At 37.2% G+C, this 24,266-nt stretch overlaps 1 protein-coding gene and 1 long non-coding RNA gene across 10 annotated transcripts in view; one reads left to right on the forward strand and one right to left on the reverse strand.

The window, feature by feature from the left end:
* PTPRR (protein tyrosine phosphatase receptor type R) overlaps nt 1–24,266 on the reverse strand; it is a 254,815-nt gene that overhangs the window by 127,011 nt on the left and 103,538 nt on the right. The window contains exon 1 of one of the 6 annotated variants that reach the window (XM_067697346.1): nt 10,732–10,799. The exons of the other annotated variants lie outside the window; for them this stretch is intronic. The gene's annotated coding sequence lies outside the window, so the exon portion shown is untranslated. Of the gene's footprint in view, nt 1–10,731; nt 10,800–24,266 lie in introns of those variants that run through there. 6 annotated transcript variants of the gene reach the window in all.
* LOC137202199 (uncharacterized) overlaps nt 18,638–24,266 on the forward strand; it is a 139,862-nt gene continuing 134,233 nt past the window's right edge. The window contains exon 1 of one of the 4 annotated variants that reach the window (XR_010932490.1): nt 18,638–19,075. This is a non-coding gene — a long non-coding RNA (uncharacterized lncRNA). The remainder of the gene's footprint in view (nt 19,076–24,266) is intronic. The other 3 variants (XR_010932489.1, XR_010932487.1, XR_010932488.1) reach the window with 3 other exon arrangements.

The following is a 24,266-nucleotide window of genomic DNA, read 5'->3' on the forward strand; positions in this document are numbered from 1 at the left end:
ATAAGTTATCAGACACGAAACAGCTAAAACTGACAGATAAAAAGGGCTCCATAAACTTTGCTTAAAGATATGGATTTATCCTTCATTGATGTTAAAAACAACTAAATGATCTGCTTCTTTGGATACGCAGTACAAGGGGACATTGAGTTGCAACTTTGTTGATTAAATGAAGGTCTTATACTTATTTCCTGGAACAGTAATAATATTAATACACAAAGAAGTGGCCTGATTGGACGTCCAGTGCTTACATTTACTGATTTAACAATCAAGGAGTTTTAGCCAAAAGTCAATTAGGAAATCTAGGTCAGAGGAAAAAGCAATGGTCAAAACAATTTGATTTTGCTAAAGTGATATAATTTTTGGAAGAATATATACCTGAGGTTTAAGGTTAAAATAGCACATTTTAAGAAGGGTTCTTTGATTCCAGAATCTCTACTTCTATTTACTCCCTACTCCATCCACCCTTTCTAACCATGGCTGTGTGAGCTATCAGATCAGATCCCAAATTGTACAGAAGACTCCTTATAGCTACTGAATCAAATTCATATTCATCATCCTTTTCTTTTTTTCTCTCTACTACAACAAATTAAATATTAATATTGAAACAGTCAAATTTAGTGACTTAGATTAGAAGCCCTATCCTACTCATTTGAAAAGCTTTTTATAAGCTATTTATTTCTTCACTTCATTAATCTCTCTTTTCTATTTTAATAGTACCTCTTAGTGTTCCCTTTCACATCCTCTAATAACATTCTTGTAAGAAAATCTTTTCTTTTGCCTTTAAAGATTCCTATACTTCAGCAATTAAGTTAAGAACTTTTATACATTGTTCCGAAAACTTTAAATTCTATATAATTTTGAGTAAACCCCCATCCTTATCATTAGCTATTTTAAAAAATCATGAAATGGTTAAGGTCTTGACTTTTCCAAGTACAAATTCAATGGAGGAGATAAGGCTTCCAAAAATTAGAAAATAACACTTTATGTACTTTTATGATACTATCATTCCCATACTTTGTGATTTTGTGTCCATTTACCCTTAAATGGATGAAATAGAGGAAAACAGAGGTTTAATATAAATATAGAGGTTTAATATAAAGTTCTTTGGAGACAGGAGAAAATCATGATTTATCCACAAATAGATATTATCCTGAGTACAGTAAACAAATATAATAGCAAGTCACTGGCTTTTAACAGAGTTTTCAAGTCTCATTATTATATGTTCAAGTCAACAGAAATTTCCACATTCATCTCCCCTGATTATGTACTGAATATTATTTCTTCTCCATTATTCTTATTCCTGTGTTCTCTTTTGGTCTCCTCTAAATTGTTACTCTCCGCTTCCTTCAGTATCTCTCATGCTGGGGCAGACACAGTAACCAAAAGTTTGAGTGGAAAATGGCTGGAATCGAGGCCAGGCAGAAACTCTCTGGACAAAAGCCCAAAGCTCAGGCAAATGTTGCCTGAAAAACGAGGTTAGACAAATTCAGGTTTCTACAACCAGCCCTGTCAGGATGACGAAATTCTAATCACCACAGCTGTGACCGCTCCATTCATGCAGCTTTTCTGAAATGGAGGAGACATTTGACTATCGTATCCAGTAAGAATTGAGACCAAACTGACTTCTAAGTGGCATTTAGGGATGCTTGGAAATAGATGTCCAAAGGCAAAATAATAATCCTTCAAGCACTTTGCTTCATAGTCAAAAAGTGATACTGTCCCAAGCCACCAAGAATATAAATACTACTTTAAAAAAATGAAGAAATTATCAATCGTTACAGGCTACTGGGTACTTTATTCCAGATGTGGGTAAAGTAGGGAGATGGCTCACTTTTATTTTCATGGGCTTGTATTCAATCAACAGGAATTTATTCTTTCGGGAATTTCGACTTTTTCACATGCAAAATCTTGGACTGTGAGGTGGCAGGGAGACCACACAGGCTCTCAGACATCAGTCTGATCAAAAGGGTGGTTTGGAGTCTAACATCCCTGGAAGGACGTTATAAATTTACTTTCATTTCCATTCCCTCCATGATGTAGTTTATGGTTCACTTCAATGACTGTAATAGGATTCTGTTTTTCACTCTGCTGGTGAACCACCCAATTCCCCAAGAAACATGGTAAAATAAAACGAGGTTTATTGGCATGTGTTTGGGGATGCAAATAAAAACTCTATGATTTAGTGTCCTTTCAACTTTTATTCTCGGTAATCTTGATTTTTCTGTCACGATGGGAATTAACCATTTTCTGCATAACTAAAAATGAACAGAGAGAACGTGGAATAAGTTTTAGTCAATGTTCTTGTGGTTTTTTTCATCTGCAGAATGAGATGCCAAAATAATAAGTGTATAATTTTCCACAATGTGTTATTTTTGTGATTAGCACTCCGAGAACCATCTCATTTCTGGAAAATAAAGATTCTGAGTGAGGTTGTCTGCAGCATAACTTTAATGCACAGCATGACTGTGCCAATTTCATCCTGTTATTACTTCTCGATCTTCCCAGTAATACTCTTTTTTTTCCTTTCAGCATAATTGGGGTCATGGTATTTATTAGGATTGCTATATCTCTGAGCTAATTATTAAATTGTTAAACAGAAGTACATGGATTGATCAGAAAAACAAAGGAGACTATATGACTCTTATTCCTCCTTGTTACAGCTAAATATAGAAATGGCTAATATCATATAACACAATCTAGCATCAACTATCAACTGAATAATTCACACCAGCAATTTAAAAAATAAATTTAAGACTGTGGAAGCTGTAGGGAAAGATATTTTGGTGTACAAAATTAAGAAGCCACATCTTCTTTAAGGCTTTAATTTCTATTAAATGACAGATTTAAACAGGTTAGTCCTCTTCATATTAAAAAGACATTAAAAGAAAATCACTAAAAACTTTTATTTCTCTTTAATCTAAAATCTTGCTGCTAAACCTTAAACCCCTCTTTGAAATTATTGCCAAGCCATTATTTGGCATTATTATCTCCTCATGTTTCACACTAGAGACATACAAAAAAAACAAAAAACAAAAACCTGACAGCGCTATATTTTGTGGCAAATAGAGACTGACTTCTTGAATCCAATGATATATTTGGGGCATCTTGATGATTGTTTTCTGCAACATTGAATCAGACAGGAAGTTAATCCAATTTTATGATTAAGATGATGGAAACACCAGATGCACTATTTTTTGACATTGTTATTCATCATCGCAGACCACAGATAAAATCAGAATAAGCCATAATTTTTTTTTTTTTTTTTCTTTTTGGTATGCGGGCCTCTCACTGTTGTGGCCTCTCCCATTGCGGAGCACAGGCTCCAGACGCGCAGGCTCAGCAGCCAAGGCTCACGGGCCCAGCCGCTCCGCGGCATGTGGGATCTTCCCGGACCGGGGCATGAACCCGTGTCCCCTGCATCGGCAGGCGGACTCTCAACCACTGCGCCACCAGGGAAGCCCATAATCCATAATTATGTACCAACACCAGAACCACTATATTATCTTTAAACACTCAAACTAAATTCTTATTTTTAATGCTTGTACACCCAGAACTTCATACAATGCCTAAAACACAGTGGGAACTCAATACATATTTTTTGAAATAAACTTAAGTGAACTAAATAGTACTTTGTGAGGCTTTTCATCTGAGGATAGCACTTTCTGTACAGATTAACTAATGAATTCACACATAATTTTTAATGAGAGCCCTAATTCTTATGAGGACAGCCAAGCTTTCATAATAAGGGTCTTGGTTTACCGGTAGAAAACAACAAAGCTGAGGTCCCCGGTTGGGAATTAGACGGGGGATGTCTCCTGTCCCGCACTTACATTCATTGGTCCCCCACATACGATTACAATGGAAGATACTGACTAGTCTTTTAGTGAAGTCTACGTGCAAAGGCAGGGTCCCCAAGATGCGGTATGATAGAAAGTCTGGATTTAGTGACTAAGCCCATTGTTAGCTCCCCTTTCCTTTTCTAGTTATCATAAATGCAAGGGGTCATCTTTTCCCTAGTGTCAGTGTAGGGACTACACCAAGCAAAGCCAAGGAAATAGCTGCTCCACTCAATACCTTTTATGAAAATTTTCAGTTCTGTCCAAGTGAATGTATTTGTAATTCTATTCTCTTTAGGATGGATACAAAATTTTTTATAAGAAACTTCTTGTGATGGTGGTAAGGTCTTTACTGTTCAGAGATATTGAATAATTGCATAGCATTTAATTTTAATTTCAAACTTTGAGGCTAAAGCTGTTTCCCTGGATATCACAAAGACTCTCTGCTGACTTACACGCTCACAGGAACAGATACAGACAGAAATCGCAATATTCACCCTCTTAACCTAGCACTGTAAATGTCATGAAAGATTCTCTTACCTGTTTGGAAATTGACTGGAATGTTGTGGTAAGTTCGACTTCCATTTGCTCTCCTTTTGTTATTTCCTCACCTTAGCAAGCTGGACTAATCATAAAGCTTTCTAAGCTCACGTGCTGAGATGAAGCCTCATTCAGTCACCTGGAGGTAACTGCCTGGTACTATTTCTAGAGACATTGCTGATCCCAGGCCTACTGTAGCAGCCTGTGCAGTCCCAAGAGGTACCCCAGGTGCTTGCTGTTTCAACAGTTTATAAGAATTGAAACGCATGATTTTTTTTCCATGGCCATTAGCAAAACAATAATATGAGCACTCTATGGGCTATAGACAAGGTGAGTTGCTGAAGAGTTTTTTTTCTGTCTTTTAAAAAAATATATGTTCACAAGATATTTTCATGATTAAGTTCTTCTAAAAGTTTCACTATTTCCTCCAAAATTTCCTACTCTGTGCTAGGGACTTTACAGATATCTCATTTCAACCCTCACCAGGACTTAAATAGCAGGCATTATCATTAATCTATTAATTGACAGGGAAATTAAAGTGATTTAGGCAAAACCCAAGTAATGAATGTGGTGTTCAAATACAGGTTGGTCTGATTCCATAATTGATAATTTTTTCCACATTACACCATATGCACACCATTATGCTTTAACACAGAGGGATTTCAGATAAATGATTATTGTAATTATTATTAGTGAAATATTTGGTTTAAAAAATAGGAGAGAATGAAGATAATTTCAAGATATGATCTTCGTCTTTAAGGAGCTGTCAGTCTGTTAGAAAAAGCGTAGTTGAAACAGTATAGGGATTCCATAAACTATGGCCACCAAGATATGTGGCATAACATTAGCAAGGTTGGAATAAAACTTAATCATTTATACATTATGGGAGGCAAGGGAAATTTTTTTTTAAGGCAATAGGGTACTGTCAAGAGTCTTAAAAATGTTCATGATCTTTGATCCAGTAATTTCCCACCTGAATATTTATCTTAAGGAAATGATTTCAATGAATAAAAAAATAAACAGGCACAAAGATTTTCTTTGCAGTATTATAGTAAAACATCAGAAGCAACTTAAAGGAACATTGGTGCAAATGGATAAATATATTATGGTACATCAAGGGCAGGTAATTATTGTATAATTCTCTCTCTCTTTCCTGCATCATTAGCTCACCCTCTCTAACATGTCTTTCTAATCTGCTTTCAAATATGCTACAATACTTCTTTTATTAAAACAAAAGTCAAACTGAAAGATCTCCTTGTCCAGCTATCATCGCTTTTCATTATTCTCCTTTCAAACAAAGGTCTAAAGAGAGTTGTCCGTATTCACTTCTTCCAGTTCCTCTATTCCACCTCCCTTCTCCCTATATTGGCTCCTGCTATATTAAACCAGGATTGCTGAATCCAGTGGTCAATTCTCAATCTCCATCTTACTTGACCTATGAGCAGCCTTCAACACAGATAATTTGTTCTTCTTCCCTGATGTTCTTTCCTCACCCAGCTTCCAGGATGCTACACCTTCATCTTCCTGACCTCTCTATACTGGAGGGCTCAGTCCTTAATTCTTCATGTCTTCTTTTTCTTCTAAACCACAGTCTAAAATTAATCAGGACCTTGCCCTCAGAACTCAAGTCTTGTATACCCAGTTGCATACCTGACATATCCACTTAGATGGTTAACTTGAGCTTGTCGACACTGAGCTCTTGATTCCTACCCTACCCACCTCCACCCCAAATCTGTTCCTCCTTCAATTTTCTTCCTCTTCACAACTGACAACTTCAATCTTACTTGTTAAGAAAAACAGGTGTTATTTTTGCCTCCTTTCTTTCTCTCATGCCCTACAATTGGTAACTCCAATTGAACAATATTCAGAAGACCACTTCTTACCACCTCCACCATTACCACCCTAACTCCTATCATCTCTCACTAGGGCTATGGCAATAGCCTCCTAACCAGTCTCCTTGTTTCCACTCTGACTTCTAGAGTTGATTTTCTGTGCAAAGCCAAAGTAATTTTAAACCATAAATTAGATCATGTCAGGACCTTCCTAAAACCACTCCAGACTGAAGACTCTTTTCCAGCAGAAAAGATCTTCTACATCTAAAGATATAGAGGAACCACAATGAGATGGGTAGGAAAGGTAGAGATGCGATATGGACCAATACCCGCAGGGAAGTGACCCCCAAAAGGAAGAAAAATCACAATTTCAGAGGCTCTCCTATAGGATCGAGGGGTCCAAGTCCCACATCAGGCTCTCTAGCTTGGGGTTCTTGCACTGGGAAGACAAACCCCAAAATACTTGGATTTGAACACCAATGGGGCTTGCTTTCAAGACAGCTAGAGGGCTGTAGGAAACAGAGACACCATTCTTACAGGGCACACACAAAATCTCACACACTCTGAGACCCAGGACAGAAGCAGTAATTTGAAAGGAGCCTGGGTCAGACCTACTTGCTGATCTTGGAGAGCCTCCTGGAGAGGTGGGAAGCAACAGGGACTCACCCTGCAGGATAGATGCTGGCAGAAGCCATTTTGGGGAGCTCATTCCACCACAAGGACACATGCTGGCAAGCACCATTTTGGAATCCTCCCTATAGCTTATTATAGGGAGGGGGTCTGGCCCCACCCACCAGCTGGTTGGCACCAATTCTGGCAGCCCCCAGGCCAAGGAGCTGGCCACATAGGAACACAGCCACACCCACCACCAAGCCAGCTGCCTTGGGTCCCTTTGAGACCCCCAGTTGTCCCAGAACCCCACCTTGTCCACCAGAGGGCCCAGGACTGGCTCCAACCACCAGCAGGTCAACACCAGCTCCAAGACCTCCACAGCTCTGCAGCCAGCTACACTGGGACCCAGCCCACCCATCAGCTGGCTGACACCAGCCCCAGTACCTCCCCCAGGCCCTGTCCCTGCCCACCAGCAGGCCAATACCAACTTCAAGATCCAGGCCCATGGCCAGCTGCTCTGTGACCAACACCACCCACCAGTGACCAGCAGCCTCTGCACAAGGCAGAGCCTGGCAACCAATCAGGCTGGGAGCCAGCATCAACTACCAGTGTGCCCACAGTAGTTGCCCTGCCACAGCAGAAGGGCCCATGCAGCCAACAGAGGGGGCACCCCAAGAACATATAGTTCTGATGACCACAATGGATTCCACTGCTGGACCCCACAGGACATCTCCTACATAAAGCCACTCATCCAAGATCAGGAAATATAACTACTTTACCTAATATATAGAAATAAACACAGAGGATTAGGCAAAATGAGGCAATAGAGGAATATGTTCCAAACGAAGGAACAAGATAAAACCCCAACAGGAAATCTAAGTAAAGTGGAGATAAGCAATCGACCTGATAAAGTGTTCAAGGTAATGATCAAAAAGATGTTCAATGAATTCAGGAGAAGAATGGATGAATGCAGTGAGAACTTTAACAAAGACTTAGAAAATATAAAGAAGAACTAAACAGAGCTGAAAAATACAGTAACTGAAATAAAAAATACACTAGAAGGAATTAACAGTAGATTAGATGATACAGAGGTACAGATCAGGACATGAAATCACTCAAGCTGTACAGAAAAAAGAAAAAAAGTAAAAAAAAAATGCGAAGAGTTTAAGAGATCTGTGGGACAACATCAAGTATACTAACATTCACATTATAGGGGTCCCAGAAGGAGAAGAGAGAGATAAAGGGGCAGAGAACATATCTGAAGACAGTAGCTGAAAATTTCCCTTGCCTTGTAAAGGAAACCAACATCCAGGCCCAAGAAGCACTGAGAGTTCAAAACAAGATCAACCCAAAGAGGTCCACACCAAGACACATTGTAATTAACATGGCAAAAATGAAAGATAAAGAGAGAATCTTAAAAGCAGCAAGAGAAGAGCAACTAGTAATGTACAAGGGAATTCCCATAAGGCTATCAGCTGACTTTTCAGCAGAAACTCTGCAGCCCAGAAGGGAGTGGCATGATATACTTAAAATGATGAAAGGAAAACATTTACAACCAAGAATACTGTATCTGCAAGGCTATTACTCAGATTTGAAGAAAACATAAAGAGTTTTACCAACAAGCAAAAGCTAAAAATGTTTAGCACCATGAAACCAACTTTATAAGAAACGGGACTTCTTTAAGAGGAAAAGAAAAGGCCACAAGTAGAAATATGAAACTTATAAAGGGACAGCTCTCATTGCAAAAGGCAAATATATAGTAAATGTACTAGAACAACTTCTTATAAAGCTAGTAGGAAGGTTAAAAGACAAAAGTAGTAAATCATCTATATGTAAAATAAGTAGTTAAAAGGTACACAAAACAAAAAGATGTAAAATATGTCAAAAACATTAAATGTGAAGTTGGGGGAGAGTAAAAAATGCAAGGTTGTTAAAATGCCTTCAAACTTAAGAGATCATCAACAAATAATCATATATAATTATAATTATTATGTTATATATAATTATATATAATATATAATTACATATAAACATCATGGTAACCACAAACCAAAAATTTATGATAGACACACCAAAAAGAGCAAAGAATCCAAGCATAATGCTAAAGATTGTAATCAATCACAAGGGAATAGAGCAAAAGAAGAAGAAAAGAACAAAAAAGAACTACAAAAACAATCCAAAAACAATGAACAAAATGGCAACATGTATATACCTATCAATAATTACTGTAAATGTAAATGGACTAAAGGCTCCAATCAAAAGACACAGATTTGATGAATGAATACAAAAACAAGACCCATCTGTATGCTGCCTACAAGAGACTCACTTCGATCTGAAGACACATACAGACTAAAAGTTAGGGGATAGAAAAAGTTATTCCATGCAAATGGAAATGAAAATAAAGCCAGGGTAGCAATATTTACAACAGACAAAATAGACTTTAAAACAAAGACTGTAACAAGAGACAAAGAAGGACATTACATAATGATAAAGGGATTGATCCAAGAAGATACAACAATTGTAAATATATATGTGTCCAACATAGGAGCACCTAAATACATAAACTAAACATTAACAGACATAAAGAGACAGTAACACAATAATAGTAGGGGACTTTAACACCCCACTTACATCAATGAACAAATCATCTAGACAGAAAATCAATAAGGAAATACTGTCCTTAAATGACACATTATAGCAGATTGACTTAGTAGACATATATAGAACATTCCATCCAAAAAGTAGCAGAACACACATTCTTCTCAAGCACATATGGAACATTCTCCAGGATAGGTCACATGCTAGGCCACAAAAAAAGTCTCAGTAAATTGAAGAAAACTGAAATCATATCAAGCATCTTTTCTGACCACAATACAATGAGACCAGAAATCAATTGCAAAAAAAAAGTGCAAAAATGTGGAGGCTAAACAATATGCTACTAAACAATGAATAAACCACTGAAGAAATAAAAAAATACCTGGGGACTAATGAAAACAAAAACACAATGATCCAAAATCTATGGATCACAAGCCTACCTCTGGAAACAAGAAAAGTCTCAAATAAGTGAAATAAAGACTAAAAAGTCAATAGAAAAGATCAATGAAACTAAGAGCTAGTTCTTTGAAAAGATAAACAAAATTTATAAACCTTTGGCCAGACTCATCAAGAAAAAAAGAAAGAGGGCCCAAATCAATAAAATCAGAAATGAGAAAGAAGTTACAAGTGACACCACAGAAACACAAAGCATCATAAGAGATTACTATGAACAATTATATGCTAATAAAATTGACAACCTAGAAGAAATGGACAAAATCCTAGAAATATACAATCTCCCACGACTGAACTAGGAAGAAATAGAAAATATGAACAGGCCAATTACCAGTAATGAAACTGAATCAGTAATAATAATAATAAAAAAACTCCCAACAAACAAAAGTCCAGGACCAGATGGCATCACTGGTGAATTCTACCAGCATTTAAAGAAGAGTTAACACCTACCCTTCTCGATCTATTAAAAAAAATATTCAGAAGAAGAAATGCTTCCAAATTCATTCTTCAAGGCCAGGATCACCCTGATACCAAAACCAGACAACAAAAAAGTAAATTATAGGCCAATATCATTGATGAACATAGATGCAAAATTCTCAACAAAATATGAATATTACCAAACCAAATTCAACAATACATTAAAATACACTTTCATGGAAATACATTTCCCTTGATCAAGTGAAATTTATCCCAGAGATGCAAGGAGGGTTCAATATTCACATGGCAATGTGATACACCACATTAACAAACTGAAAAATAAAAGTTATATGATCATCTCAATAGATGCAGAGAAAGCATTTGACAAAATTCAACATCCATTTATGACAAAAACTCTCAACAAGATGGGTATAGAGAGAACATACCTCAGCATAATAAAGGCCATATATGACGAGTCCACAGCTAACATCATACTCAATGGTGAAAAGCTGAAATTATTTCGTCTAATATCTGGAACTAGACAATGACGTCCACTCTCACCACTTTCATTCAACATAATAGTATTGGAAGTCCTAGCCACAGCAATCAGATAAGAAAAAGAAAAAGAAATAATAATAATATATATGATAATATGTATGATAGAATATTACTCAGCCATAAAAATGAATGAAATCTTGCCATTTGTGACAACATGGACGGACATAGAGGGTATTATTCTAAATGAAGTAAGTCAGACAGAGAAAGACAAATACTGTATGTTTTACTTATATGTGGAATCTAAAAAACAAAATCAATGAACAAACACAACAAAACAGAAAGAGACTCATGTATACAGAGAACAACCAGGTGGTTGCCAGAGGGGAGGATGGTGGGGGGGATAAGAGAAATAGCTGAGGGAGATTAAGAGGTACAAACTTCCAGTTGCAAAAAGATGAGTCTCAGGTATGGAATGTACAGTGTGGGGAATGTAGTCAATAATTATACAATATATTTGTTTGGAGATAGATGGTAACTAGTCTTATCCTGGAGATCATTTTGCAATGTATAGAAATATTGAATCACCATATTGTGTACCAGGAGCTACCCTAGTGTTGTTGGTCAATTACACTTCAAAAACAAACAAACAAACCCATGGAAAAAGGGATCAAGTTTTTGGTTATCAGAGGTGGGGGCTTGGGGGAGGTAATCAAAAGGTGCAGCCAGTTATAAGTAGGTGCAGACTTCCTAGTACTTATAAATAAGTACTAGGGGTATAATATACAACATGATAAATATAATTAACTGTGCTGTATGTTATATGAGAAAGTTGTTAAGAGTAAATCTTAGTTCTCATCACAAGGAAAACATAGTTTTTTCCATATCTTTTATTTTGTATCTATAGGAGATGATAGATGTTCACTAAACTTGTGGTTATCATTTCATGATGTATGTGAGTCAAAAAGTCATACAGCACACCTTAAACTTATACAGTGCTGAATATCAATTATATCTCAAAAAAACTGGAAGGAAAACTTTAAAATAATAAAAATTAAACCCCTCCAGAGTTCCTGCTTGATCTCCCTAACAGCATCCCTCCTCCCCATCCCACATCCCCTTCTGACCCATCCCAGCCACCATCTTCCACTACTCTTTCTCTTATTTCACTCCTCACATCCTGATCTTCTTGCTGCTCTTCAAACACAGCAAACTCCCTCTCCCATCACAGCCTTTGCATTTACTATCTCACTGTTAGGAACCATATGCGGGGCTCACACCCTCATTTTACTCAGATCTCTACTCAAATACTACCTTTTCAAAGATGCCTTCCATAATCAGACAATTTTAAAATATCATCTTGTCTGTCACTGTCTGCTTCCTTACCCTGCCTGCTTTTTTTCCCTCAGCACTTTTCATCATTGATATATAATACTCTCTCCCTACTAGGAAGTATTACTCAAGATAGCAGGGATATTGGCTATTTTGCTTCCTGATGATTCAGAGTCTAGACAATGACTAGCTTATGGCAGAAGCTCAATAAATATCTTTTGAATGAATGAATAAAGCAGATGCATAATTTAAGATTAGGTAAAATAAGCATAATGCAAAGTATGGTATGCTTTATAACTATATAAATATGTTAAGATTTGTAAAGTGGTACAAAGACATTAAAATAATTCTGAGTAATGGTTTTTGAATAAAATTTTACAATGTTGGGCTAATTTCCAAGATTTTTAAAATATAAAGTCACCATGTATATCTGGGAAATGATATCAGTTGACGGTTACAGAGAATGCAGTTGCTTTTTTTGAGAAATGACTAGCTTCAGCCACATATCTCAGAGGAAAATAACCACAGTGATTTCAGAGTTAATACCACTCATATACATTTGAACATTATCTCCTATTCAGTATAGCACACAAGATAAGTGCAGCAATTCAGAGTCAGAGGGTCTGGGTCTGAAGCATAGCTCTTCCACTTAATAACTAGATGACTTCGCTGTACTTTCTTAACCACTATCAAGGTCAGTATTTTGTAAGACGATTTTTTAGAGCAGTTTTAGTTTCGTAGCAAAATTGAGTGGAAGGTACAAAGATTTCCCATATATCTCCTACAAACCCCCCCACATGCATAGCCTCCACCATTAACAACATCCCCCCAACTGCCCACCCCAGAAAGGTACACTGGTTACAACTGATGAACCTACATTACACATCATTATCATCTAAAGTCTATAGTTTACATTAGGGTTCACTCTTGGTGTTGTATATTCTATGGGTTTTGACAAACGAATAATGACATATATACACCATTATAGTATCACAGAATATTTTTACTGCTCTAAAAATCCTCTGTGCTTCATCTATTCATCCCTCCCTTATCCCTATCCCCTGGCAATCAATGATCTTTTTACTGTCTCCATAGTTTTGCCTTTTCCAGAATGTCATATAGTTGGAATCATACAGTCTGTAGCCTTTTCAGATTGGCTTATTTCACTTAATAATATGAATTTAAATTTCCTCCGTGTCTCTTCATGGGTTGCTGGCTCATTTCTTTTTAGCACTGAGTGACATTCCATTGTCTGGATATACCCAAATTTATTTATCCATTCACCTACTGAAGGATATCTTGTTTGCTTCCAAGTTTTGGCAATTATGAATAAAGTTGCTATAAACATCCATATGCAGGTTTTTGTGTTCTGTGTAAGTTTTTTGTACATATCTTGGAGGTCCGCTAAGGGGATTAATTGAGATAAAGCTTCTAAGATGTTTATCATGTTGTCTGGAACCTAGTAAGCATTCACTAAATATTACCATTATTTGTTTTGCTATTTTAAAGCTCGGCAGATATTTTTGCCTTTATTTCACAGACAAGGAAACTAAAATTAAAAAAACCTAAATGACAAACAAAAAGTGGCAGAACCAGAGCTCATAACCAGGACTTCCTACTGTAACTTCAATTGTTCTATTATGTCATGTGTCTATTCTGCAGGAAGCAAGCAAATGCAGACCCACTCTGCTTAGTATGGAAAATGATGCTTTGTCTCTTTGCGAACTTTCCTGTTATATCTCTTATTAAGATTATAATTTACCCTAGATTTTATACACCTACTAACTCCTATATCACAGGATAATCACATTTCCTTACTAATGAACTATTTAACAATGAAGAGATGAGAGAGGAGAGGGTGACTAATTCAGTGAGCTATGTTGTCTCTAGATCACTTCACAGGTACCAAAAGAAGATTCGGGAAGCATATATGGAATTTTAAAAATCCACATGTAATCACATTATTGAAAAATCTTTGTAGAAGATGTTGGTTGAGAAACTTAGTTGCCAAAAATAGAGAACTTATATGAGAGGGACCACGGCTTGAAATAATGATATGTGCATCTGGGGATTCAGGAAAATCTGGCATAATTAGAAAACGGATAAGCTAGAAATAACCTTGTGTCTTTTCTATTTACATGAGAGCCTAAGAAGCTTCTTGGGGCAAAACCTCTAGTAGGGGAAATGGGGGTTGGGTCTCGGGTCTCAAAAGAGGGATTTAAGGACAATGGACTTGGGTGAAATGGAAGAGGAGGAAAGAGGAATTTAGGTTTAGATTTGTTCCAGTACCCTGGGGAAATTAAGCCGGAAATAACAAAACATCATTTTGGGCACATACATAACCGAGGAACACACAAGAATGGCGGAAGCAAGGCAGTAGAGGAGTTCCCTTCCTTTGGTGTTACACAGAACACAGCTTCAGCCCACGGAGGGCCCATGCAGTAGTCAGGTCACATGGGTCCTCAGTCAGGAGACTCGGGGCCTTGAGCATCAGCAGCAATCAGACAACAGTGTCCTTGGCACCATTATCAATGGCATTAGCATCAGTAGTGGAAGTTTCCATACAGACACAGGCAGATATCACCACTGCCAACAGCTATGGCTACTTGGAGACACAGGAGACCCTAGGGCAGGTGGCCCCAGGGAGCAAGGGCAGGAGACATCTGTTCTGAGTATGTCATGCAAAACTAAAAGAACTGTGCTTAAGAGAAAAAGGTAAATATCTTCTAGGGAGTCTCAGCAAATATGAAAGTTGAAGAAGGGAATTGAAGAAGATAGAGATGCGGTAATAGTATTTATGTGCATGAGGAGGTGGGCAGCAGGGAGAATGCCAATAATTTCTATTACAATGCAGGTCTTATCACCAGGCTGGTAAGACTAGGGCAATATGGGTTGTTTTTTTTTTAACTTTTATTGAAGTAAAGTTGATTTAAAATGCTGTGTTAATTTCTTCTGTATAGCAAAGTGACTCAGTTATACATATATACATATATATGTGTATATATATATTCTATTTCATATGTTTTCCCTTATGGTTTGTCACAGAATATTGAATATAGTTCCCTGTGCTATACAGTATGACCTTGTTGTTTATTCATCCTATATATAATAGTTCGCCTCTGCTAATCCCAAACTCCCAATCCTTCCCTCCCCTACCTGCCCCCCGCAAATATGGGTTTCTTTTGGCTTTTTTTTGGTTTGCCACATACTCCAACATTCTATTCTCTGTCACTTTTCAACTGCCTCACTCTTTTTCATCATTTGGATCTCAATTTAAATGATGCTTCCTTAGGGGTTCTTTTGTTACAGTCCCCAATTTAAATTAAACTTCCTATTTCCCAAGCTGAAATTGTTTCTAAATATGATAACTATTATAAAGTACCACTCAAAGTCTCTAGAAAGTTCAAGCAAATAATCAGGATGTTGGAATAGCCTCCAACAGAATAATAAGAGGTGAGATAAATCTTCGATGATTTTCTAACAAACCATGAATGAAAATTTCATTCCAGAATAACATAAAATAAATCCACTGAATTGTGAGAATAAATTCATGTTTGTGATTAACTCATCAGAATTCTTCTGAGTATATTATTTTTCAATTTTGTATTACCATATGATAAAAATATAGCTGCATCATTTATTATCCATACACCTCATTAGAGTGTATATATCATTTATTTGTATTACATTAAACTAGAGAACTATATGAAAACCTCAAAGTTTATTATTTCCTTTACTCCAAATGCACTGACAACGTTTCATGATTTATTAACATCAGTAGAATCATTCTTGATATAAAAAGAAAACAAAAATCTGAAGTATTTCTGGTTATTAAATGTATTTTATTTGATGTACTTTCTTTACAGTGTTCAGTTTTTGAGTACTGCTGGCTGTCATGTATTTTGAGGAAGGCGATTGCTAAATAACAAATTTCCAAAAATATTTTATAGAGTCCTGTATATCCAAAATGTGTTCAGGACATTTTTAATAACAGATAATCTGTCTTTTGGTTCATTTGAACATCCTGACATAGGCACAATAAAAGTGAGTTTATTTGAACCTCACCAGAGTATACAGATTTTTTTACATGACAGTGTTCTCAGCCTTGTGAAAAAACATTGACTCTATAACTGTGAATTAGATATTATCAAGTGCCAATTTGTATCACTAAGGTAAAAATGGTATGTGATTTATAAATGTTTTGGTTTAATATAATCAGTAATTTTATCAGTGCTGAAGATAATCATAAAAACTAAGGAAAATTACGTGCAGAACAATAAATTTATTAGACTCTTGCCATGGATCTGGAAATGAATTACTGAGGCAGAAAACATATCTCTTCCATTTGAGGATTCACACTGCTAGGGGATCATAATAGGCATTAAGTAAACTAAAAACTAAATTAGCTAAACACCACATAGGCTGGGTCTCCCCATTTTAAAAATCTGGTTTGATTTTTAAAAATGTTGACTAAGTTGTCTAATCAAGATCGTAAAGAACATATAAAAATAAGCAATAACTTATCAAGGAGTATGAATACGTCAAGTCCCTCTCTTTGCTCTTTCCTACTCTTTACTTTTTCTGAGTCTGCTGCTTGTTTTGTTCCCCTGTCTTGGAGTGGATGTTTACTTGATTCACTCAATAAATATTTATTGAACTTCTAATATATGCCAAGCACTGGATACATTGAACATACAATGGTTATTAAGGCTCCATCTCTGCCCCCACAGTCCTTTCCTGCTCTGATCGAAGGCAAATCCCTCCACTTATGCTCCCATCCCCTGTCGTATTCTTGAGAATTTTGTTCCTCTTCTGTCTTCTGCATTATCAGTTCCTGTCTCAGTACCGGATTATTCCTATAAACATATAAATATGTACAAGCCATCTTGAAAGTTAAGCCTTCATAGAGTCCATATCTTTTTTTTTAAGTTTTTAATACTTTTATTCAACAAACATGTAGACCTTAGTGTGGGCTGATACCGTTAGTGTTTTACAATGATCAGCCCTTTCAGTTCTTATGAGAACCTGCAACGTAGATACTATTATTTTTCCTATTTGGCAGATGAGGGAGTTGAGGCAAACAGAGGGCACGTGATTTCTGTCCAAAGTCACAAATCTAATTAGTGAAAAATCTAGGATTCAAACCCAGGTTCCTGCTCCAGAATCCATGCTTGTGAGCCTTCTGCTTTGCTGCTTCTAGGGGACAGTTGGAATAGACATGATATAAACAAAGATTCAGTAAGGCACCTAAGCATTATGAACCTGAATGTTTTCCCCTTGAATCTTTAGCTTTTTATTAGCTAAGAGGTAAAAATATCTTCAGAGCATTAAAGTCTGGCATTTGACATATTCCTATTTAAAAAGAAATTGAAACAATTTTCAATTAGTGAGGATATGCGGGAGGACTCTGCCCTCCATGTGCACTTGTTGGGACCAACCTTGCCTGGTCTGTGCACTGGGGACTGGAGACAGTCCGCTACCCACTAAGGGTCTCCAGGAGGAGCACATGCTTGGGACATGATGGGTCCTCAGGGCTGAATGAATAAACGCCACACCTTATCCTTCCATCCCACAAGGGGGGCTTGATTCAAGTACTGGGGGAAGACAGCTTAGTCCTGCTTCTAGTGGATCCCGAGATCCACCCTTCAGTCTCTCATGGGCCTTTCAACTTCAACCCTGCTTCACTGTACCCTTTCCTTCATGTGGCTTTTACCAGTTCCACCTTCCGGTTTCACCACGCCTTTATTGTCTTCTACTTTCTAATCATTTAGTTAACATATATCTTATTTAACTTATATCTATTGGGCAACTACCATGAACAGGCACTCCACTTACAGTTTCATTTTAACCCTCGTAGAGTTACAGAAAACTCCTAAGTCATCTCAGTTTATGTCATGTGCAAACAACTGTGTCAACCAAATATTCCATGAACTTTTATAAGAGGATTCATTAGTTTCCTATGGCTGCTATAACACATTACCACCCACCTGGTGGCTTAAAACAACACCTCATCACCTCTCTTTCTCTTCTTCTCAAATCTCCCTCAGCCTCTCTCGTTTAAGGACACTTAGGATTATGCTTAAGGCCCCTTTGGATAATCCAGGATAACTTCTCCATCTCAAGATCCTTAATCTCATCTGCAAAGTTCCTTTGGTCATATAAAGGCTCATTCACAGGTTCCAGGATGCAGATATCTTTGGGGCCATTATTCAGCCTACCACAGATGCCCAAATAGACTTATTTATATTTCTAAGAGTAAGATATCCATTTTCGTGCTCAGTGGACAAACCAAAACCACAAAATGTTAACTGACGTTAAATCTACACACCCAAAAGATAAAGTCAATAACGTGTTTCCTCTTTTTAGTAAAACAGACAGTCTGAATGCAATTAAGCACCATCACAGTTGAATTATGTAAGGAGCCATTTTTTTCTTCAGTACCATTCCAAAGAAAGTTACAGTATGACAGTGTGACCACAAGTCTCTATTTTTAACCTAAATTTTGGAATCATCCGAGCCATTATGAAACTTCAAACTTTCCTTCTGAAAAAAAAAAGTCTCTTGACCTTTGGTTATTTCTTAGAAAGTATGGTGGTTTTAGACATGTCCATAAATTTTAATGATCCTACCAGTAAGAGAAAACTTTTCTTCCTTTTTCTCTCCTAGAACCTCGGTGGACCTTTGTGACTACAACAACTAATGAAATACAGCAGAAGTGACATTCCATGACCTCCAAGACGAGGTAAGAAAAAGCCATGCAGATTCTGCCAGTTTTTCCTGCCAGGCTCCCTTTCAAGCCCTGAGCTTTTCAGAGTGTAACTAACTGAAGCGCCACGCTTGAGGGATCCCGTGGAAAGATCACCGCACTGACATGGAAAGAGATGCCTGAGGAGCGGCGGCATTCCCGCCCCAGCTGGCAAGTCCCCACCCGAGCCCCAAGTCTTCACATCTTGTCTTCCACATGTGAGACCATATCTTTCTCTACCGATTGTCCCATTTCTTTGTTCTGCATCACATGAAATACTTCCGAGGAAATCATCTGTAGTCTCTGCCTCATCCTTATCTCTGTTTCATTCTTCAAACACTCTCATCTAACACAGACCCCAACAATAGAAAGAAACCAGTCTTGTTAAGATCACCAGTGACCTCCATGTTGCCAGGTCCAATAGACATTTGTATATCCTAATCTAATTCTCAGCAGCTATTTGGCACAGTTGACTATTCTTTCCTTTCGAAACTTTCTTCTCTTATCCTCTGTGGCATCATACCCTCCCAGCTTTTCTTCGACTTCAGTTGTTTTCCTTCTCATTTCTTTTGCTGACTTTTCTTCCACCCAACTTCTAAATGTTGATGAACCTTACGGTTCCTTCCTGGACACTTTCTATTTTCTATCTATACTCTTCCTTTAGGAAATATTATCCTGTCCCAGGCTTTGCACACTCCTTGTATGCTGATGTCTACCAAATGTCTATTTACTGCCCAGATCTTTCCCCTGAGTTCTGTAGACCCAGATATCTAACGGTTACCTGACATCTCCATCAGGGTGTCTAAAAGGAGTCTGAAATCTAATCTGTATGAAATTGAGATTATGACTATTCTTAAACCTGTTATTCTTCAAACTTTCCCATTTTAGTAAATGGAACTATTAACCATCCAATTGCACAAGATAACAACCTGAAGCACCTACGAATCCTTTCTTTTCCACCACACCCACTGTATCCTCAAGATCTCTCAGTTCTGCCTCCAAATACAGAAGAAATCTTCCCATTTTGGTCTATCTCTACTGTCAGCACCAAGTTCAAACTGCCATTATCTATATCTTGGGATATGATATAACATCCCTGCTTCCATTCTTGTTCCTTTCCAATCCGTTCTTCACATAATATCCAGAGAGATCTTTAAAAACTGTAAAGAAGATCACATATATTCCACGCAAAAACTCTTTAAGGCTTCCTTCCCATTGCTTTTAGAAGAAAGTCCTAATCTCTCACCCTGGCCTACAAAGCCCTCCATGTCTATGTCTCCAGCTCACTTCACTAACCTCATCTTCCTCTCTTTCCAATGCTCCTGCCACATTGGCATCCTTTTTGCTTTGCCAATGCTTTTACTGGCTGTTCCTTCTGCTCGTAATGTTGTTCTGCCAGATCTTGAAATTCTGCTTTACTCTCCTTCTTCAGGTCTGGCTCAAGTGTTCATCCTCATGGTGGCTACTCTCAGCATCTTATCTAAAGAAGCACCCCACTCCCACCCTCAACACAATCTCAGTAACCCGTGTGTTTCTTTAATAGGACTTATTCTGATCGCTAATGACCACAATTTTGTATTCACTCTATATATCTGTCTGAATGTTAGCAATTTGAGGAGTAAGCCACATTTGCTTTGTTCACCCCAGTGCCCATCATATTTCCTGGTAAGTAGATGCTCAATAATGAGAGATGAATGAATATATAATATAATATATATCATAAAATATAAGGATTTAGGTTAAGATCCTGGATCTCTCACTAATTGTATGAGTTGGGTAGTCACTTTATATCTCTGGAGTTCAGCTTTCTGAGGTTTAAATGGATAGAGTTGACTCTACAGTCTTAGACTGCCCATTGTGATGGTTAATTTTATGTGTCAATTTGATTGGGTCACAGGGTGCCCAGATATTTGGTTGACTGTTATCCTGGGTGTGTCTGTGAGGGTGTTTCTGGATGAGATTAACATGTGAATCAGTAGACTGGGTAAAGCAGATTGCTCTCCCCCACGTGGATGGACCTCATCCAATCCACCGAAATCCTGAATAGAACAGAAAGGCTGAGTAAGAGAGAATTTGCTCTGTCTGCTTATCTGCCTTCAAGCTGGGACATTGGTCCTCTCCTGCTTTAGGACTTGTACTTCGACTAGAACTTATACCATTGGCTTTCCTGGTTCTCAAACTCATTCTGGAACTATACCACTAACTCTTCTGGGTCTCAGCTTGCTGACTTCAGATCTTGGAACTTCCTAGCCTTCATAACCATGTGAGATAATTCCTTACAATAAATCTTTATAGACACACACACACACACACACACACACACACACACCTCCTATTGATTCTGCTTTTCTGGAGAACCCAGACTAATACACCATCTAATAATACTGACATTCTATGATGAAAAACAGTTTTTTCAGCTTTCTTGTGATTGAACTCTCCTTTCTCCCACATCCTCCTTGAACTTGTAGGAAGTTTTGTCTTTCATCCTATAGACATGAGGGTAAAACACAGATTCTGTAAGGGTGTAGCAGAGTAGATTGTGGTTACCAAATTGAGAGATGATTTATCAGAAACCTGTAAGAATCAGTTTGTTTTTAACCCACTTTGCTGAACAGAATGCTCATACAACTGAAATAACTGTCACCCTTTACTTTAGCTCTCCCATCTGACAGCAAAGAAAAAATAGTCGGTTACGTGGAATTCTCATTGAAATCAACTGAATGATAATAGTAAAACAATTATTGAATTATTCACAAAATACAAGCAGCACCAACTTAAAACAGCTGTCTTTGCAAACATAATTTGTTAAGTTGATACAATTTTATAAAGGGTAATATTTTCACAGATGTCCCTTCATGACTGATAAAATATTGTTTCATGTACTCCATTAGGCAATGATGAGCAAATTATATTGAAGAGAGCTGTGTAGAAGAAGCCATATTTTATGAGATGTTCATTGATGTATAGTTATAGGAATTAGGTATATGACCCAACGCTTAAATGGCTTTGCATACTAATGGCAATGACTGGGCAGTGAATTTGTAATTAGTTCCACATGCACTGTTATATGTTTTGCAAATATCTGTTAGATAATAGTTAAGGAGCAAGGCGTGTTTAAGTAATCGGATCTTAGAGATTAACGTTGTCTTACCTCTCTCAATTTACAGATACATTTTACCAAACTCAGAGGAAAGTATTAGTTTTCCAACTGAGGTCACATAGCTATTGGGAGACCTGGAGCTCTTACCCAGGTTTTCAGATTTCCATGCCAGGAATCTTTTCTCTTTGCTTGCAACATTTGCAATTAGTGTCTATACTTTGAGATACATTTTCAATGCATGATTCTGTGAGAACATAATAAGTAACTGCTTTCAGTAATGAGTAAGTTTGTGCCAATAGAGTGCCTCGGAAATTTCTTAGTTTACAAAAAAAAATTAGGCCTGAAATAGCAACATAAATGTAACTACATATGTCAAAATTACCTACTTCAACTCATGTGAATGAATGAGTATTTGGGTAAATTATTATCATGTAGGTTTGGTTTATATTACATATCTACAAAGAGTAAAAGCCTAATGTAAGAAGGTTAAACTGTTAATTTTGTCTCCAAAAGCAAAATTTAGAAAGAATTATCTATCATATCTTATAAAAGTAAATTTTTGATTTGGGGTCATGCTGAAGTTTTGTGACTGAAGCACTATATGCCAAAGAGAATGGTCATGTTAATTTGCTATCTTGTCCCTACAATTCCTCAGCACCCTGAAAATTTTATCACTTCAACACCTTCCGGCAAATGGAATTCAAGGACCTACTCTGGGCGTAGGCAGTTAGCAGCTTCAGATCACAGATAGAAGAATAGTGAGGCAATAATGAAAAGAAGCATATTTTGAAGTTGTCAGGTCAATAGCAAGTCCAAATGTCCAGAATTGGATACTAAATATAAATGGAAACACCAAGAAAAAGAGAGTACGAGTTACAGTAGATAGAGGCCAACAGGCACTACTTTTCAAACATGTGAGGCTCGAAGCTCGTAGTGAGAAGATGTATGGAAGATTCACTGGACGACTAGAGACTTTTAATACAATTCCTATGGACTCTAACGTGGGAATTCTGGGGTAGGCCAAGAAGACAATAATGTCCATGAAAAAACAGAATGGGAATCATGTGGAAGGAAAAAAAGGACAGGATAGTGTCTGAGTAAAGAGGTTTTTCTACCACTCCCTATCATCTATCAGAAGACAGAGCAGTTTCTTCTTTCTAAGTGTAATTAGGTCGTTTCTATGTATTTGACAAGGAAACATTATAGAAATGACAATTATTCTAGAGAAATATTTGTGATCCCTCTTCCCGATTGCTGATAAAACGGGTGTGTGTGTGTGTATACACTTACATGCATGGCAGGGACTAGGGTAAGAGGCACGTATGGTACAAAATGTAAGGAGGCTCTCACTGTCAGGGCTGAGTTGATGTCAAGCGTTTGGCGTTTTGGGGATTAGAAATGGGACTAGAATCAGAAAGTCTGCTTCATGACCCTTAGAGTGAGTGTCTCCTTACATTTTGTGCCTTCCGTGCCTCACTTCTCACTTGCCTGACCCTGGTCCTGGCCCTGTGTGTATGTGTGTGTGTGTGTGTGTCCTAACTCCAAATTTGGGCCTTTAATCCATGGTAGGCTCTTTATAGTTAGGTGGGTTAGGGCTATTTTGTTTTAGCATTTGAAGATCCCTGATGCTAGCTACTTACAAAGCAAGTAAATTTACCTACATTTAATAACAATATTATATGACTATCTGTCTCTTTACAATGGAAGAACGTTTACCCGAGGCCACATGGGAAGTTAACAACAGAAATGGGATTAGAATCAGTCTGCTTCTTGGTTCTTTGCTTCCACACCACCCACCACCTTCACATCCAAAGACAGACTGTTGACAGCCTTGAGGAATGTGTGAACACACTGAGAACCACAGGCCATTGCACTGGTGTTTGTAAAAACTGATGTTTCAAGATGATTGCTTTCACAAGAAGAAAGCTTTATTTTTTGTGTGTGTCATTGTGAAAACATTAAAAATTAGTATAAAGAAAAAAATGAAGATCATTCATAGTTTCTCTAAAAGGAAGCAACTAATATTTTATAGTTCTCTCACAGGCTTATTTTCTCACACATAAACAAGATACGATATATTCTTTTTTTATTATTATTTTATATTCTTTTTAATTATAGCTCTTATGTTACCCTTTTGTTTTCACTTAATATGTCATTTTCTCAGTCAAAATATGGGTTTATTGTATCATTATATAGAATTTAAAAATGTATTTAATTAATCCTTATCGATGGACATTTATGTTGTTTCCATTTTATCCTGCAACATTCTTTGTGTGTTTCTTGAATTACTTTCTTAGAATTGATTGAAT

The sequence above is a fragment of the Pseudorca crassidens genome, chromosome 11, assembly GCF_039906515.1.
Source record: "Pseudorca crassidens isolate mPseCra1 chromosome 11, mPseCra1.hap1, whole genome shotgun sequence".
NCBI classification, from domain to species: domain Eukaryota; kingdom Metazoa; phylum Chordata; class Mammalia; order Artiodactyla; family Delphinidae; genus Pseudorca; species Pseudorca crassidens.